Raw genomic sequence first — 19,335 nt, 5'->3', positions numbered from 1 at the left:
GATGTGGGGTTTTGGCACAAGGAAAGCATCATTAGTGTAATGATTACTGCCATTTCTTCAGTGTAGATAATAGAGGAGGCAGTAAGTCGGGTGCTTTATTTACCTCATTTCATTACATCTTCACATATCCCTTTCCATGTAGTTAATACTATTCTTATTTTTATGGGTGAAAAGCAGGAGAAGTTAAATAACTTCTCAAATGTCCCTCGGCTCCTGCACTTTCCTCGGCATCACAGCCCATGGGGAAAGGAGCAGATCAGGAAAGAGAAGTCACGGTGAGGACTTGTATGTTGATTCTGTGGCTACACATTGTGGAAATGGTGGGTAAGAAGGTTGAGGTATAAGCAAAATGCAAGCTAAGAATCTTGGGCTTTTCCTTGCAGATTAACCATGAACCATTAACAGTTAAACAAGAGTTGCAACCAGACATTGTCCCCCAAGTAGGCTTGGAGAGCCTGTCTCAGTTGATGAAATTCTAACTGTATTGCTCTGCCCCCCCCAGACGCACACAAAATGGATTCTTTAAATTCAGGTAAAAGTCTGCTTTGAATATGTAGTCTGTACCACTTCTATCCTCTCCTGAATTTTACACAATTTACTGGCAGTGCTTACTGCTGAGTGTCTCCTGCTACTCATGTTTAACTGCCTGAGACTCGCCTGTCCATCTAGGTTGCATTTCCAAAACACCAGCATCAGCATCGCAGCTTAGGTTTTGATGTGTTAATTTATGTTTGCACAGAGTTGACTACTGGTGATGCAATGGATCATTTACTAAAGGATTGTCTCATCTCCCAAGGAGCAAAAAAGAAGAGAATGTCTCCCATTAGTCAACAGTCAGCAGATCGGGAATCTTCCTCTTGTGATGACATGGATGGAACTGGTACGGAGTAAGCTAAGTGAAAGAAATCAGGAGACAAAGACAATGCCAGATGACCTCACTCATTTGTGGCCTATAAATTTAAAAAAGAAAAAAAAAAAGCCCTATAGGACTCCAACAGGATGGAGGTTGCCAGAGGGGAAGCAGGGAGGGTTGTGGGTGGTAATGGCATCTGATTGTACCTGATAGGGTGGGTGGCAAGGTGGTGGGCATGTGAGAGACAGATGCAGAGCTGAGAACTGCACACCTGAAACTTACACACTGTTGTACACTACGGTGATCTCAAACAGGAAACAAAAGAAAAAGTGAAAAGATCTGAACTCATCTCAGAGTGACCAATGTGGGGGTAATGCTTCTGACCATAAGCCTCAATTTCCTCATCTGGAGGAGCCAATATAGTCTCTGAAGACTATATATAAACAAAGAACAGGGACAATTCCCAGCAAGCATCTAGCATATGGTAGGGATTTCATTATTCTCATTTGAAGGAGGAAGCCTAAGGAGGGCTTGGAGCCAGAAAATCCTAAACTTAAATCCTGGCTTCATCTGAAGCTGCTTGTAGTGGACTGCTGCTTGTAGTGGACTGAACTGTGTTCCCCCAAAAATACACATGTTGAAGTCCTAACCCCAATTATCTCAGAAGGTGTGTATTTGGAGATGGCTTTTAAACAGATCATTGAGTTAAAATGAGCTCATATGGGTGGGTCTTAAAGAAGTAAAAAGTAGGCTATTACCTCATTAAACATCAGCTTATCTGACCTTATATTTCCTTCCCATGCATTGTTATCAGTTTCCTCTTCAACCCTGAAGAAGAGTGGTCATGTTCTTACCAGCACTGTCATCCACTTCTAAAGACAATCAATTGACATGTACCTTCTTTTCCCAGGTCCTGTATCAGAGAGCAGTGCTCTCTGCTCCTGAGCACATGGGTCTGGGGCACAGGACTAGTCTGTTGAGATATGTGTTTCTGTTCAGTTTTCAGCGTGTCATTGCTAGTATGAGACCCTTCTGAATGCAGCTTCCCTTAGACATGATGACCAGAAAAGGTTGTGAATGGATTTTCGAGTGACTGTGATGAGATGTTGCTGATTCACAGCAGACACACAGCTTCCATGAGCCACCGACTCATTGATTCAAGGCACCAGCATTCCCAAGTTGTTAGTTATTAGAACTGTTAGCCCACACTGATGGGTGCAGCCATCCTACTATATATTGCTTTCCTGTGTTGTTCCTCCTGGAAATCTTCCCTGTTTACTCATATTCTCCATTTCCTGTCTTCTCTATCTTCCTCTGTTTCTTTCTCTCTCTCCCTCCAATTCGGTCTTTCTATGCAATTCCTTTCTGTAGCCTTCTTTATGAAGGAAGGAGTTCCCTGGGGATAACCTCAGTATAACTGAATTTAGGAGCAGAGTCACTCTGTCTGGCCTCTTCATTTCAAATTAGGATCAGAATTTGGACCTGTTCATGAAATGCAGTCACTGAAGCCAGGTTTCTGAGACCCAGGTGCTGGCCAGGTGACCAAAGACGTGCTGCACTGCAGGCATTATCTTCTCAAATATAAGCTTGTGTCCATCATGGCCACGTGGAGTATGTCCACTTAACAAGGACAATAGAAGAGATTTGTCCCTAAAGGGCCTTGAAAATTCACTCCACTAGCATGAAATGGGTCAATAAAAATAAGAAATGAAATTGAGGTCAGAGACTTTCTCTGGTAAGATAGTAAATAGCCTCCGAGGCAGCCTGCATGCCCCAGTCCCCATGGTGCTGCAACAAATGCATCAGAAAAGGTGTTGATTAATAGCCAAAGGAAATGTCACTGCTGGGTGGTACCTAAGGGACCATGGTCCTCTACTCCCAGGAGACAACAGGGAGCTGTGAGGAATTTGTGCAAGTCAGGCTGGGTCTGTAACAGGCAGCATTATTTGCTTCAGTCCTTAATTCTCCATTTGTAGTTGAAATCCTAGGTCTAAGTTCATGGATTATAACTGGGGATTTGACTATGTTAGATGTATTTTAAGGATAAGGTTAGATCTTGTTCAAAGTTATATTTCAGTGTCTAGCATAGTTTATGGGCTATGGTTATAGTTTTCAATGGATGAGTGAATGGATATAGGATGTCTTCACTCATTTGGGCTGCTCTAACCAAGATACCAGAAACCATGTGGTTTTAAAAACTACCAACATTCACTTCTCACAGTTCTGTAGGATGGGAAGTCCAAGATCATGACATTGGCAGATTTGGTGTCTGATGAGAGCTTGCTTCCCAAACAGCTGTCTTCACTGGATCTTCACATGGCAGACACAGGAGCTCTGTGGGGTTTAGCTTATAAGGGCACTAATCTCACTCATGAGGACTATGAGTGTTAGGAGGTCTGATCCTTAGCACTGGAGCACTGGGGGTTAGATTTTAGTGTATGAATTTGAGGGGTCACAAGCATTCAGTCTATAGCAATGGATAAACTACAGGAATCCTTTCTTCTTCCTCCTCCTCCTTCTCTTACTCCTCCTCCTCCTCTCTCTCTCTCTCTCATTCTCTCTCTCTCCTTTATATGTTACTATTCATTGGCTGCATTCTCTATTAAATTATATTATCCTTGTTTAAGATTCAATGTCTTGAATTTACCATAGTGCCCCTCTGTATGCACCCTATTAAACGTTTGTGCAATGAATGCTCAAACCATCTCTATGTAGGGACAGAAGAACTTTGCTAGCTTTGAGAAAAGGTCACTCAATTAATTAACATAACACTAAATGTTGACTATGTGTACGTTCTGATACACATAGGAATGAGAATACTAATAAGACAAGACTCTGCAGTCTCCTTTTAGTGAGGAACACAGACCCTCCCACAAGGGATCTCAAGTGCAGTGTAGGTGAAGAAAGCATGTGGGCAAATGCAAAAGACAGGAAATCCCCTCCCACCCAGGAGAGGGAGAGGAAGAGATGGCCTCTTGGCTTTTGACCCTTGACCTGAGGATTGGCAGGATGAATCGGTGCTCACCCTGTGGATCCATCAGAGAAATAGGCTTTCAGGTTGAAATTTTATCCATTTTAACATCTGACCTTTCCAATAACTCTGGGTGAATCAGTAAGACAGAGGTTGTGGCCCCTCCTGAAAACCTTCAGAAGAGGTACAGAGAGAGCTGAGACATCTGGAATCTTGCAAGGGGCACTCTTCAACGTGGCATGGTCCATCCTTCAAAGCCCCATCAAGTGTCATCACCTCCAGGAAGCTTCCAGGTGAATCAAGCAAAGATTTCCAGCTGGTAGGTTTTGACTGTCCCAAAACAAGCTGTGTGATCTCAGGGAAGTCACTTTCAATGTTGTATCTGCTAAATTAAGGTTTGAAGCACACCCTGCCCTCGAAATCATAGTATAATTAATGACACAGCACCTGGCAGTTCATCAACCTTTCAACTTCTTGTTTTTTTTTTTTTTTCCCTCATCTATGAAATGTTGTGGTAATAAAATGAGTCAACAAAGGTAAAACAGTCAGCACACTGAATACACCTAACAGGCATGTATGAGTGCTAACTATTATAATTTCTGCTCCATATTGCATTAATTCCTTAATACACACCACTTGGTGTTAATAATAATGTCTGAGAATCCTTTCCACGCTGAGCTCAACTGTTAGTGAAGTTGGTGGCCTAACATCAGGGACCTTGTCTGAAAATTGTAACTCCTGGCCCAGACCTTCCCTCACCAGCATTGGTCAGCTCCTGCATTGGCTGAGGATTGAGGCTACTGAATCATTCAAGCTGCAGGTGCCCTGCTCCCAGAGCCCCCTACCTTCCTCCTTGGCTGGAGGACACTGTGGGCTTATCTGCCTTTTTTCCAGTGATGCTGGCAACATAGGCTTTTCTGCTGCTAAAATTACGCAGCTTGAGATTCAAGGTGAACCAAATACATTGATTTTCAACCTGGACAAAGATGAGAAGCAAAATAGTATGCAGGGGGCTTCTGTTGGGACTTCAGAGAGGTGGGAGACTTATGTTTTATTTAAAATAATAAATACAACAATAAAAGCTATTGCAGTCTTCAATTGGCTTGATAACTGTTAATTCATATTCACACCAATGCCACTTGATAGGAGGTGGGAAGGGGATTTCTCGGTTTTATAGACAGTCCCTCTGGCATCAAAGGGTTAATCACCCTTTTACTTGAACTTCATCTCTCTGGGGTACTTCCCTGATGATCTCTGGTCCTTAAATGTTCTAGATGCCTAAGACCCAAAAGCACTCAGAACCTTTTCTTCTGGGGAATTCTGTGCATCTTGACTTCTGAACTAAAAATACATTGATCTAATTCTCCAACAATAATAACGGGACATGTGGGTGTAGCACTTTGTTCTAATCTCTAAGTTCTATAGCAGAAATACAACATTTTTATAAGAAGAATTACAGATACTTAAGAATTGAAAATACTGCAAAGAAAATGCTGAAGTGCTAGCTAGGTACATGTAGTGAATAAAACATAAGTGAATATTATAGTCAGCATCATGGAAATAATCTTGGTAAGTCTCCACTGCAAAGGATCAACATCTATTGCACATTTTAACCAGACAATAGGCTTCATTCCACCCATAAAATATATCATCTAATTCTTATTAAGAGGATGGTGACAAAGGAAGCAATGGTTCCATTGTGCAGATGATGACACTGAGCTCCCAGGGGATTAGTCAGCTGGCCTAAGACCACACATCAAGGGGGTGAAGAAGGAAGGATCACACCAAATGTTAATGCTCTGTAGAGACCAGGACTCTTTCACTCCAGGGAAAAACCAGAGTTTTTCAGAGTACAGAGTTTTTCAGAGTAAAGAGAGGAGTCTGTTTAGTTGGGGTCCCCGTTCTGTAGCATTAGCATTCCCCCAGCCCTGTTAAAACTATAAATCTTCTGACCCACCCCAGAGGTACTGAATCAATAACCCTCAGGATAGGACACAGCAATCTGGATTTAGCAGCTTCTGTGGCCTCACTAAGATTACTGAAAAATACTCTCCAAAAGACAAAGTAAATTGCCTACATTAAACATGTGATGTTATATGAAACATGTAATGTTGCAGGTTTGTTTTCTATAGTGAATAAAGTCACAGTGTTCAAGTTTTAGTTTTCTAAGCCACCAATGAAAAACAGCAAAGTCGAAGATGCTAGACATTGAAAGCAGCTCACCTATTTACTAGCTATGTGGTTTAAGCAATTTCTTAATCTCTTGGTGTTTAAAGCTCCTCATCTACTATATGCCCAGCCAGGCTGTTAGGGCAACATCAAGAAACTGCATGGGAAGTGCTTTTGCACAGGGCCTGGCACAGATCAGAAGTTCAGTAAATAATGAGTTTGTCACTATATTAATAGCTCATCCTCTTTCTCGCTAGGTAAGTCAGAGACTAGCCTTATCCAGTGCATGCAGCATAGTAGGTATACAATACATGTTCAGCCCTTTCTGTTCTTTCTAATTCAGGCTTCTTTTATTCTCTCTGACAGGCTAAGTGCCTTCCAAACTGGTGTTTCGCCTCCTGGATTTTCTCCCTGCAGCCAACTCCCTTAATGTCAAGCAGTGAAAATAGATCCTGGGGAAATAAATTCCAAAGCTATTGTAACGAAAAAGAGCTTCAGTCAACTTTAACATTAAACTCTTAATCAGATAGTCTGCCCCATAAAGGAGTTGCCTTGCAGCCCTTTCTCCTAAGACCTCAGGTTATTAACCATTACCCCCTGGAGAGCACCCCCTCCTATACTCACACACAACCCCTTTCTGGGCAGCTCCTGCTTTTCCCTGCAGAAGCCCTGGAGAGTCGCTGCATCCCACTTGGTAAAATAGCAATTTAATAAGATGCTTAATTATTTTTGAACCAACAACAGTATTTTGCTGAATACTGTAATTGCATTTTCCATTTTGCTAGAAAATTGAATGCTGAGAAGCATGTGAACTTGTCACGTCGGTGCACAGCCTGGAAAATCAACAGACTCAACACTAAAGGCTGTAGCTACTTTTGCAATCATCCATAATACCCCACACTCACAGCAACAGGTTTCAAGGACTCTCTTAACCAGCTCAAGAGAAAAAAACTCCATGTATATATAATGTGATTGACAACTAGTAAGTAGAGCTAGACAGGCATGGATTCTATACAAGGATTCCACAGTTACTAATGTGTACTCTTGCAACAACATTGCATGACCTCTCAAGTCTTAATTTACTTCTGAAATGAGAATAATAGAAATGGCTACACTATTACACATCGAGAGATTCAAAAGATACTGCAATGATATTAGTTGATACCAAGTAGGTGTTTGATAAAACTGAATCTCCCCTTTGGTCCGAGAATATATCCGAGAGAAATTGACATCCGCACTTAAAAAACAAACAAAAGCAAAACAGAAAAGGGAGAACAATGCCTCTGCACTTGGCTCAGAGGGAGCCAAAGCTCAGAACAATTAAAGCCAAGTCATTCTGGTGCTTCATGCCTCTGTGTTTATCACTCAGTTCATTGTGACACTCATGCTTGTGCTCTGCCTCTGTAATTTCGGCCCCCACTCTGGCAGAGAGTACTAATGACAAATTGCTGTTTCCATGAATCACCAGGTTGTTAATCCCCACTGTCTCCCTAAAACACATACCTGTATTTCACATGACACTGCTTTCTTTCTTTACAAATGTTTTAGTTGCTTAGTTACTGGGCTAATATTGATAACCCCTGCTGCATTGCTCACTCTGTTCTTCTCTGACGTTCAGAGCGTACCCCCAAACACCTTGTGGGCATATTTCTGACCCAGCTGCTTGCTGTGATTTGTCTTCCTTCTTTTTTTTTTTTCCTGCCCCGCCATCTCTTTCTCCACTCCTTTTAAAAAATCACATGGAAGTTTCTGAAAGATAGGCTCTAGCTTTCTCTGTCCTTTACCCTCACTTCATATACCTTACGTCCTACTGCATGTGCCAAAGCCGTGTGGATTCCGTGGAAGAGTCCCAAATGGGGGACCAGGAAGTTTAGAATCTTGGAGTTCTATAGAATCTTTACTTTTTAAAATATTTCACTTTTCTACTCTCAAATTAACGGATCATTATTTAAAAATTATAAAATATAAAAATTATAAAACTATAAAAATGATAATAGAGAGACAAATACAAATACACAGATAGATATAGATCTATAAAACCTAATGGTAATCATTAGGGATTTCATGATATATTTCCTTTAGGAATAGACAGATACAGATATACAGATAGATACAGATCTATAAAACCTAATGGTACTCATTAAGGATTTCATGATATATTCCTTTGACTAGTTTTCCATTCACAGTTTTATTTTATCATTGAAGTCACATTGGTTTAGAACACTGTGTATGTTTTAGGAGTACAGGTTTCACCCCTTCAAATGTATTCCACATCCATCCCCGAAGAACCAATAACTGTCCCCCTTAGTCCATGGGGTTTCCCCTACCTTAATCCTCGCCCCCCAGTTATCTCAGTTTTACAGTCAGAATGCAAGGATTTGTTTTGCTTTGATTTGGCCTATTCCTTTGCTTTGACTCTTTATATTCCACATCGGAAGCAAAATCTTTCTCCTTTTGATTTATTTTGTTTAGCATAATCCCTTCCAGTTCCATTCATATTGTTGCAGATATCAAGATTTCATCTTTCACACAGCTGAGCAGTATTCACTATATAGTATTATTTCCTATAGTTGAGTAGTAACTACTATAGTTGAGCAGTATTCCATTGTGTCAATATACCACATCTTCTTAATCTACTCTCCTGTTGTTGGGTGCTTAGATTGATTCTATCACTTGGCTGTTACAAATAGAGCAGAAATGAACATAGGGGTGCATATATTCTCGAAATTAGTGTTTTTGCATTCTTTAGCTTGATCCCTAGAAGTGGAATTACTTCCCATTTCAAATTCCATTTAAATATTTTGAGAAACCTCCAAACTGTGTTTCACAAGGAATAAACCAGTCTATCCTCCCCCCCAATGGTGTCCCACAGCTCTTCTGCAGTTTGTTTTTCATGCTATGGTTATTCATACTTGTACTTTTATTTTCTGATTCTTTTAAATTATCTTCTTCATATGTATGCTTTCCTTGTCAGACTCTCCACAAACACCATTTAAATGGCTGCATGCTATTTCTCTGAGTTTTTTGTAAACTTTCTTCTAATGCTCTTCTTCGAGGTTTTTAAAAAAAAATTCTTCTTCGAGTAAGTAATTTTGTAATGGGTTACTTTGTCCATAAAGTGGCCATTGTCAGACATGAACACCTTGGGGAAATCTAGCCTTCAGTTGCAATAGAACAATTGAAGATTCACAACAACCTAAACCAATCTGCATTTGGTGTATTTTGTCAGGCAACAATAGATAACTGGCATGCTGATGAAACCCATGCTCCTCACTTTATCAGATGGGAAAACTAAGATGTACAGAGAGCATATTTCTTTCCTAAGACCTCCCAGCTAGTTCACAGCAGGACTAGGGCTAGAACCTTCCTCTTTGGGTTCTAGTCCAGTGTTCTTTCCCTGAGCAGAGATTTAGGAGAGGCTCCGCCTCCCCATCCCCCCTTCCCTCATTAGGGCTGCTCCCCCTCAGTTTACATTGACATTTATGGATCACATTCTCAGTGTCAGACCACAGATCTGGGAACATTTACATACTCACTTCATTCAGTCCATCCAGCCAGGGGTGTTCTTTGGGAACCCAGACCATGCCAACTAGCAAAGAGGGATGTCACCAAGGCTATAAAATGAAAGGCAAGTCCAGCCAGAGTGTAAATTGACCAGAATATATTTCATTCTCCTGGCTGCAAGGCCTCAAGCCTTTGAATGAATATGTGCTTAACTATTTATAATTGACCTTTGCACAAAGGAACATGAAATTTTTATAGCCCAAAGCTTCATTTATTAACTTTAGTGGAGTGTAAAATATTGCTGTTTGCCATAAATTTATACCAGGACAAACAATATATATGCTAATTAGTAGTCTTGTCATCATCTACACGCTGTTGTGTTGGCTGGCCATTTCCAACAGACAAAATAGCAGAATTCAATCGACAAATGACAATTGAGTCGCTTGATACTTGCTGTTCAAACAGTGAAGTCTGGAGTGGTGAATTAATGGTGTTCATTTTAACGAGTCCATTTCCTTTTCATTTCCTTTATAAATTAGTCTAGAGAACATGCTGAGTCCCTTCCAGAATGGCTCGTGGGAACCTGCTGAGATACACCTGCAAAACCTGCAACTCAGCAGAATCCCTCTGGCTCTCATCCTGTGGTTTTCATGTTCCTTATGGAGTTTCAAAATCTCACAGAGGCTTCAGGCCTGGGAGGGTCCTTGGAGATTATCTCTACTTGCTTTACAAATAAGGATACTGAGGCTTATGGTGTTAACCATAACGTCCAGGGTCATAACAAAATGCAGAGGTGGAATCAAGACTCAGAAGTGAATCTCAGTGAAAAGCAAGACTGGAAAAGCCCTTTGTGGTCACTGTGCCTCCATATAAAAGATGGAAAAACTGAGGCTCAGGGAGGGCAAACTCCAATGCTATGGGGAGCCTGGCATCCTCAGGTAGAACCTAAGGCTACATTCTATCCATTCATTTTTCCACCCATTTAATAGATTGATATTGAGGATACCAACAATTTGCTGGTGCTGGTGATATAATGTTGTCCACACATACATGCCATATCCCCTGCATATAGCCCCTTCTTTCACAGAGGATACAGTATGGAGAGATATATTAAGCCAATTGCCACACAATTCTATACTACCATGATTTGATAAATATTGAGCATTCTGAGGTAGCAGCAAGAAATATAATCTCTTCTGAGACAAAATATATGTGAGAAGAGATTTAAATACTAATAGGCACTGATAGGTGAAGTGTGATGAGGAGGTGGAGGTAGATGGAGAGAACAGAAGTAGAGAGAATGGCTGGTGCAAAGGTCATGGGGTATGAATAAGGTTGGCCCATTATAGGAACTAAAGAAAAGTTGTCACAGATTTGTGCGATGAGGGAGAAAGATGAATCTAGCAGGGTGGTCCTGGTTTGGAACATATTGAACTTAGTGGATTTTAGTTCTTTAATGAAAAGCTTAAAAAAGCACAAATAAACCCTTTAAAGGACATGGGAATGACAGGCATAAATTGAACACTTGGTCTCCATTGTAGCACATATTATGTCAACTTGTAATGTTGCTTCCATTGCTGTATTTCTAACTATGAAATGAGGAGTTGAACCATGACTACTTCATGTTTTCAGGAACTAGTTGAATTCTTGGTATGAATAGGAGACCTGAATAATGCCTGCTGCATGAAAAAAGTGACTTTCCCACCATCACCTTCAAAATACTGGCAAAGAAGAACCTACTGCTTTGTCTTTATACCACATGGATTATTCCTTCCCATCTCCATCATAATAAGTGTGAATATAAAAGTAATCCAAAGTCATCCTCTATTCACCCTTGCAGATATACTCCATTTTATTTTTGAGAGAAAAATTCCCAGCTAAATTTTCCCTCAGTAATATATAAACCAAAGTCTGCTGAAATTTTCTGGGAAAGCTTTTATTCCTTACTGGCAGGGACAAATGAAGCTGGTAAGGCTCCCTGTCTTTCTTTTTGCCTTGAATTCAAATGAAATATCTGGAGCTGCAGCAATCATCTTGTGATGATGAATCAACAAATTCTAGAAAATAACAATGGGACCTATTAATAGATAGATAACAGTTTCTTCAACACTGTTAAGCAGTCAGAACAATCCCTCTGACCCTATTTGATAAGAACCAAAGAAACTTCTATTAGTTTCAGTGACTCTACTTAGGGTTTCTGTTATTTGCAGTCAATCACAGTTCAAATTGTTCTGATCACAACAAATTTCTAATATAATACTATCACAAAACAGGAACACAATATTTACTGTCATCTTGGATATTTTTCTTAAGCATTTCTCCTCTGTGTAATCTCTACTTTTGGGTTCACCATGCGTGCTCAAATACTGGAGAAAGTAGAGATGGAGAAAAAGATGGTAGAGACAGAGGTATGGAGGCTCCTCAGACTGCTACAAATGTAGCTACCATATGACCCAGCAATTCCACTATTAGAGATATACCCAAAAGACACAAAAACAGTAATTCAAAAGAATACCTGTAACCCTATATTTACTGCATCACTATTTATAATAGGTAAGATTTGGAAACAACCCAGATGCCCAAAATAGATGACTAGATCAAGAAGATGTGGTATATATACACAATGGAATACTACTCAGCAATCAAAAAAGATAAACTGATGCCATTCTCAGCAATGTTGATGGAGCTAGAAGGGATTGTGCTCAGTAAAATAAGTCAGAAGAAAACAGAAACAGATGGTTTTACTTAGAGGAGGAATATAGGGACACCAAATAAGACATTAGGGAAAAATAATAACAACAAAAAACATAACAAAACAAAACAAAAATAAACAGACAACTATAAATCAGAGACATTCTGCAGGGGAGGGGCCAGAAGAGGGATCAAAACGAGAGGGAAGAGCACAAGGGAATGTGGTGATGGTGCAAGGGTGGTGGAACAGGCAATGGAACTGGATGGTAAATTGGTGGTGGAAATTCTATGGGGACTACGCCTGAGAATAGAAAGCAAACATTTATTTTAAAGATTTATTTATTTATTTAATTTATTTATTTATTTATTTATTTATTTATACAAGAACTGGAGTACAGGCCAGATGTGCAGGAGGGTGAGAGGATTCACCAGAGACAGAGCGGGGAACAGGGCAGGCACATGACCAAAATACACTGCTGAGGGGAGCAGTGGGTGAGACAGGAGAGGTCTGCCGCACCATGTGGGACACTCGCCAGCCGGCCAGGATGGAACTGGTGCTGCAGAGGCTGCGGAGAGCCCCACAGTGCTGCACTCAACCGCCTGCGCCACCGGGGGAGGCCCAGCAAGCAAATTTTTTTTTAAATGAAAAAATATGTAAAATAGAAACAAAACAAAAAGAATGCCATTACACTGAGAAGTTCGAAATCCTAGTGAAAACAGGAGACTCAAACAAGCAAAAGAACTCCACAAACTTCCTCGTTGACAAAATGGGACAAGATCTGTGCTGCAAACTCTATCCTGCGATTAGCAATAGTGAAACTTTGGAAAGTCACTTCACCATGGAGGAGGCTTAGCTCTTCCCTAATTCAGGGCTTCTCAAAAGGTATTCCAGCATCTAAATTACAGTTGAGGCTTGTTAAATGCTGATTGCTGGCTCTGCCCCAAACTAAGAATCCCTATGGTTGAGTACCAATGATTGGCTTCTTAAGTCTGTTCCTAAAGACATTACAACATCAAAGTCTGAGAACCATTGTCAAGGCCTGTTTTTGATTTAGCATTCTGCTTCACTGGGCATGAAGTGCAAACTCTGTACTTTTGATTGTGCAGATAATAACAACAAAATGATGTTTTAATGCATTGTTTTAATTGACTTAAGATGACTAAGAGTTTAAGGCTCCAGTGCAGCTGGAGATCCCAGCTCCTCCTGAATCAGATGTGAAGTTTAGTGACAATTGCTGAATTAAATTATAGGAACCTCCAGTGTTTGCTGCTAGAGCTGTTCACAGTGTTGTCAAAATACCCTCTGTGCATGTGGATCTGTGTGGATGTGTGTTTGGACACAGGCATGCCTGTGTATAAATATAGGCACGGCCACATATGGATCTGCACGTGGGCATGTGTGTGCCATGTGCTTAAGCATATACGAGTGTGTGTGCAGGGGAACTGACCATGGATCTCAAGAGGTGACTACATGTGCTTATAAACACACACATTTCTGCAGTTAGATTTACACACTCTCATAAGCATACACGTATGGGTATAAATGCATCAATTTTTATGCCGTTTGTTATGGATTCTAAATTGATTTGTGTACAGAAAACACAAATGCTCTTCAGTCAGTGGTATTTGAGATACAGGGAAATTGAAGAAACTGGGGGATTTGCAGCTTGGACTAAGGATATTAATTTCATTTAGCTTCTTGGAATATCTTGCTGTGAAGAAATTTTTCTTTTAATGGTTCAAGGGAGGGAGCCCTGGACTTTGGGTCACAGCATACATACTGATGATCTCAGGTAAGTCAGTAATCTCTATAGACCTCAGTTTCCCCTACTTTTTCTGTAGTCTCAGATCACTTTTTGTTTTTTTAGATTTATTTATTTATGCATCTAAGAGCTGGGGTGTAGGCTGGATGTGTCAGTGGGGGTAGGGAGTGAGAGGATTCACCAGAGACAGAGTGGGGAGCAGAATAGGCAGACTGAAATACACTGCTGAGGGGAGCAGCGGGCGAGCCAGGAGAGGTCTGCTGCACCATGTAAGTCACCTCCCTGGCCAAGGATTGAACTCTTGCTGCAGTGGCTGCAAAATACCTTCGTAGTGCTGATGCTTAACCCCTTGTGCCACCATCAAGTCCCCAGTCTCAACTCACTTTCATAAATAAGTTGGTATCCCTATTTTAAAAAAGGATAAACTGAGGTTCAGAAAATTGAAAGGCCATCTTTCTTCTGAAGTTATACAGCTGGACATTTTAATTTTCTTTTTTTTTAAAAAAACTTTTTTTAAAGATTTATTTATTTATACAAGAACTGCAGTACAGACCGGATCCACGGGAGGGTGAGAGGATTCACCAGAGACAGAGCAGGGAACAGAACAGGCAGAAAGACGAAATACACTGCTGAGGGAAACAGTGGGCAAGACAGGAGAGGTCTGCTGCGCCATGTGGGATTCTCGCTGGCCGGCCGGGATCGAACACATGCTGCACAGGCTGCAGACAGGCTTCACAGCGCAGTGTTCAACCACCTGTGCCTCCAGCGAGTCCCATGGAAATTTTTCTATTCATTACTATTTTTCCCACCACCCACCTCTTGGCCCTTTCTCCCTAGCCCCTCCTCCTTAACATCAGAAACCTTACTTAGATGACCAGTTTTCACTAGTTTGTCATTATTCACTTTTTCAGTTTATCCCCTTTGATTCCTTATTTTACTCACAAATGTGAATCATCCAGCATTTGTCCTTACCCTCCCAATTTACTTTCCTACACATAATTCCCTCAAGTTCCTTCCATTTTGCTATAAATTACTGAATTTTATCCTTCGTCATAGCTGAATAGTATTTCGTTGTGTGGATATACTACATGTCCTTTATCCAGTCCTCTGCCAACAGACATTTAGGTGACTTTCAAAGTAGTCTTAGTGCTCTTTGTTTAAGCCTAAATAACACTTACAGCTTGTGTATATTTTCCTTTATTCTGAGGAAAATGTCCCTTTGATAATAGGAACTGTATCTTATTCAGCTCCATATCCTCAATGTGTACAGAGAGTAGAGCATATCATGGTGATGGGGCTAGAGATGAAGGTGATAATAGTAATGATGGAACTAACATTTCAGTTCCCACTTTGTAGCAACACTTTTATTTTTTTTTAAGATTTATTTATTTATTTGTTTGTTTGTTTGTTTATTTATTTATATAAGCACTGGGTATAGTCAGAAGCACGGAAGGGTGAGAGAATTCACCAGAGCCAGAACGGGGAACAGAACAGGCAGAAGGACCGAAGCACACTGCTGAGGGGAGCAGCAGGTGGCAGGAGATGTCTGTGCACCATGTGGGACCCTCTTGGTGTCTGGGGAGCAGCCGGGGATCGAACAGGAGCTGCAGAGGCTGCGGGCAGCTTTGCAACCCAGTGCTCAACTGCTGTGCCACCAGGGAGGCCCTGTAACAACACTTTTAATACTTTATAGTTATCACTACATTTATTTTCACAACAAACCTTGAAATGAGTACTACCATTCTCTCTGTTTTAGAAAGATAGGGCTCAGTGAAATCAATTAACCTGTCCAGTGCTATCAGGCCAGGAATCAACATAACTTGAATTTAAATTTAAGTCTGTCTGACTCCGAATGGTCATAATGGATCACAATGCAATAGTGCTCAATAAAGAGTTATCGAATGACTCACCAAAGGAATGACAATTAGAAATGTTTATATAGCTTCCCAAAGAACATTGACTACAGGGGATGGACTCTGTTTAGGATCTCATTTGAGAGGCACATTTTCAGTTGGTAGGATCACAAAGATCTCCAGACTCAAGTGGAATTATTATACTTAAAGGAAGTTGAGGGCCAGGGAAATAGTGACTTGCTCAAGGCGACATGATTGTCATTTCCACAACCATAATAAAATAGAACCCCACAATCCTCATTCCCAGTCCAAGGCTCCCTTCCACTGGTCTCCAGGGGCTCTGTATCCATTCCTTCTTTTAGACAAAAAAGATAAAAGAACTTCAAGGCTACCTTATGGAATATACAATAATGAAGAAAATCACAAGCAATTTCACACACACACACACACACACACACACACACACACACACATAAATGAGTTGCCAGGACCAGGACAGGATAATAAAATACACTGAGATGCCTTCCATGACTCCACAGGAATCCAGGAGATGGAGCTTTCATGGACCAATCACCTCATTCCTCCAAAGTGCCCCATCTCATAATTAAAAATTAAACCGTTTTCCAATGAAATAATTTTGTTCATTCTTCTTGCTCCCGCTCCAGTGCCTGTGGCACCAGCTAAATTTCAAATTAAATAATTCAACTGCAGTACATTTAAAATAGATCACGTTTAGTGCCACACTCCCATTGGCTGTGAATCCAGGCCAATTGAACAAGATGTTCGTGCGTGTCACCCACCAAGGGTGTGCAAGGTATGGGATCCCATTAATAAGGGCTGGCTACCTCTCCCTTTTTCTCATCTCATTCTCAGGTGCTAGTACAATCAAGCCTTTCTTCCCCCTTAACCATTTTGTTTCATCTATATCCCTTTGTTCTCATTTTTCTCCCCTTTGATCAAAAGCTGCTTTTAAAAACAGAATCCTCCATTCTGCCTTTCTGGTGGGCTGCTCTCAGCTTGCTTTCAACATCTGCTTACTTGCTAAGGCAATGGAGACACATTACAACTCTCCCAACCCCTGCAAGGGGGAGGCAGCAGGCAGGATGGATTAGGGGACTGCTGAGTCAAATGCTCTCTCCTCCTGGGGCTGCCAGTTTTCATCTGGCTCAGGCTGCCAGGATCTCAGAATCATTATTTCATTTGACAGATAATACTATAACAATAGGCTGCACTGCTAATGGTCCTCACCTGGGGAGCCAGCATGGCAGGCAGCAGGGGGTTCTGGGCAAAGGCTCCAAGTGCGGAGGGGGTATGTGTTTGAGGTGCGGGTGTGTGATCTCCAAAGAGCCACTTAACTGCTCTGGCCTCAGTTTCCTCATCTGCCCTGCCTAAACATTCTCATTTCCTCTATTGCCAGGCTCACAAGCAAGTGGGAAACCTCAACCACACTTGACTTTCTGGGAAGGTCAACCAGGTTAGGGGTTAATGATGACAGCACAAGGGATACCAATTGCTCAGGAAGGGGTAGGGATAATGCTATTCCCCATGAAGGGAAGGAAATTCTTCTTTTCACTGGCCCACAGGGATCAGAGACTTGGCTTCACCCCACCCACTCTTTGCCAGAGGGCAGGTGTCACTTATAGGATTGCAGAGTTTGAGAGGAATAGCTGTGCTTTGACAAGGGCCTGTGCTCTCAGACACAGCCCATCTGCAAGATCAGCACACATCCACTTTTCCAACAGTTAGCTGCTATGGGCAATATCTGCCCAGATTTGGGGTGGGGATTAAGGGGCCCAGTGCTACCTCTGATGGGTGGATAAGTTGAATTTAGGGGTGAAATGAAAGGAAGCATTCACAACTGTTAATCTGATTCCCCTTCTGAATAAGCTTTTGTCAGAAACAAATCTGAGCTGTTTGATTTTCACTGGTGTGTTTCTTGAATCTTATGTCAGCATAAGTTCTGAATGTTGGAAGAGTAGAGGGGTATTGTTAATTAATCTTCTAAAAATAATCTGAATCTCTGCAGAGGCCCGAGGAAAGACCAAAGTGCCATTTGGTAAAGGACAGCACATGTTGGCTCCTTGACACACTTAGGACCAATAGAAGCTGTTCCAAGGAAATATTTCAATCCTGAGAAGGTGGAGGGGAGTGCTCCTTTGGTGGTGAGCTCGTCAGCACAAAGGGATACAAGCCTGGGCACCATCCCCCACCACTAGGCACTTCTAGACCTGGGAGGTTTTCTTTGATGGAGAAATGGAAGATGCGATCATGAAGATTATTGATACTATCCTGCATCACCTGTTTGAGTCTTGTCACTTTCTTCCACAAGGGCTTCTACAGCAGACGGTGTCAGCATAGCTGGTGTATTTTATAATTACTGATTGCATTTGTCATTTATAGAGGTGAGTTCATGTAAAGAGAACAAAAGTGTACGACATAGCACCAAAGACCTAGGGATGCAGTTCTTTTTTGTTAGTGCACTTGGCCAGGGTGTCTGCATGCACACAGACACACACACACATAAGCATGTACCTCATATGTGCAAAATGTCCACCTCACACATGCATACACACTCCCTTGCACATTCATGTGCTCACACAAGTGTTCAGGAAGGCTATCTGTTTCACTTATTCATTAAAATATGCTTGAGACTCACAGCCTCCTTACAGAAAATGGAAGAAAGATAATGGTAAGCAATTTAAAAGAAAAGCAGAAGCTATAGGTCTAGTTATTATGCTTATAGTGCTCAGACCCAACCCAGGGGCATGAGAGGAGAGAGCCGACTGAGATGCCACTATGGTGCGGCAGCAGACAAGGAGATACTATGGTTAGAGACCAAAAGAGGAGATCATCTGTTATACTGTGTAACTTTCAACATACTTTCAGAGGCTTGGGTTTGATCTTAGGGCTTCTTATTGGTAAACTCCCAAAGGACTTTCTTTTCTGGTCATATCCAGTTCCCCTTGGTCTGGAGCTAGCGCTGAGGGGAGCCTGCCGTCCTCACAGGATGGAAAGACCAAGGTTCAGGCTGGTCACTGAGAAGGTACCTTATGCCTGATCTTCCTGTAATCTGGATTCAACATCAGCACCAAGGTATGAGCATTAAAATCAACTACACATTGGTCATGCTCATTTTTGTTTTGTTATCAGTGTAATATTAATTAGCATTAGAGAAAGCACAGGTTCCATAGTCAGTGATTTGGGGAAAAGTGCAAACTGGAAACATCCCTTTCCTGAATAAGACCCCTTAATTTCCCATTAAATCAACTCACAGAATGGTGGGAAAGAGCCTCCAATTTGGTGACTGAAAGCCTGGGTTTGACAAAGGGGCTGATCACATTCTGTCCTGTGGTTCTGGGTAGCTCACTCAACCGCCTGTGCCTTAGCTTCCTCATCATTACACAGCCCTTCCCTCAGGCAGCAGTGGTGTAATTTTGCAGGGATTCATGGGCATTAAAATATCCAATGCTAGAGCATTAAATACAATGGAGTCCTTGTTCCCTCCCCATTTAGAACTTTGTGAGATTTTGG

This window comes from Talpa europaea (genome assembly GCF_964194135.1).
Source record: "Talpa europaea genome assembly, chromosome: 7".
Lineage (NCBI taxonomy): Eukaryota > Metazoa > Chordata > Mammalia > Eulipotyphla > Talpidae > Talpa > Talpa europaea.
This window is presented reverse-complemented; position numbering follows the sequence as displayed.